Raw genomic sequence first — 1,194 nt, 5'->3', positions numbered from 1 at the left:
CCAGGGGCCAACTGCAGAACAGACCATCAATTATTCCCATACAAGTTCAAGATGAAGGTGAAGAAAATTAAAACAAGTTCATGATAGTCAAAGCACAACCTTGAGTATATCTCATCCAAATTTAGGACACTAATGATTGAAGACCAGGTGAGTTGTGGAATGACATCAAGGACATCATACATGAAGAAAGCAAAAGGTCATTAAAAGGACAAGAAAGACAAAAGACCAAAATGGATGCCAGAAGAGACTTTGAAACTTGCTTTTGAACCTATAGTAGCTAAAGCAAATGGAAGAAATGATGAAGTGAAAGAACTGAACAGAAGATTTCAAAGGATGCCTCGAGAAGGCAAAGTAAAATATTGCAATGAAATATGTAAAGACCTGGAGTTAGAAAACCAAAAAGGAAGAAAATGCTTGGCATTTCTCAAGCTCAAAGAACTGGAAAAAAAAAATCAAGTCCAAGTTGTGATATTGAAAGATTTTATGGGCAAAAATTGAATGACACAGGAGGCATCAAAGGAAGATGGGAGGAATACAGAGTTACTATATCAAAAAGAAGCAGTCAGTTTTCAACCATTTCAAGGGATAGTACATGATCAAGAACCAATGGTATTAAAGGAAGAAGTCCAAGCTGTACTGATTGCATTGGAGAAAAATAAGACTTCAGGAATTGGTGGAATACCAGTTGAGATGTTTCAATAAGTAAAAGCAACACTGGAAGCACTCACTTGTTTATGCCAAGAAATTTGGAAGACAGAGGTACTTGGCCAACTGACTAGAAGAGATTCATATTTGTGCCCATTCCAAAGAAAGGTGATACAAGATAATGCAGAAAGTATCAAACAATGCCATTAATATCACCTATAAATAAAGTTTTGCTGAAGATAATTAAAAAACAGTTACTGTGGTACATCAACTGGGAATCGCTAGAAATTCAAGCTCAAATTAGAACAGATATCACTGATAATGTCAGATGGATCTAGGCTGAAAGGAGAGGGTAACAGAAAGATGTTTACTTGTAATTTATTGACTACACAAAGGTATTCAACTGTGTGGATCATAAAAAAATATGGATAACATTATAAAGAATAAGGATTCCAGAACACTTAATTGTGCTGATGTGGAACATACAAATAGACCAAGAGGCAGTCGTTTGAACAGAGTAAGGGAATATTGGTTTTTTTTTTTTTTTTT

The sequence above is a fragment of the Orycteropus afer genome, unplaced genomic scaffold (genome assembly GCF_000298275.1).
Source record: "Orycteropus afer afer isolate SDZICR_OR568_19922 unplaced genomic scaffold, OryAfe1.0 scaffold00029, whole genome shotgun sequence".
In the NCBI taxonomy this organism is placed as follows: domain Eukaryota; kingdom Metazoa; phylum Chordata; class Mammalia; order Tubulidentata; family Orycteropodidae; genus Orycteropus; species Orycteropus afer.
The sequence above is the reverse complement of the archived record's forward strand: the minus strand, read 5'-3'. Positions refer to the sequence as shown.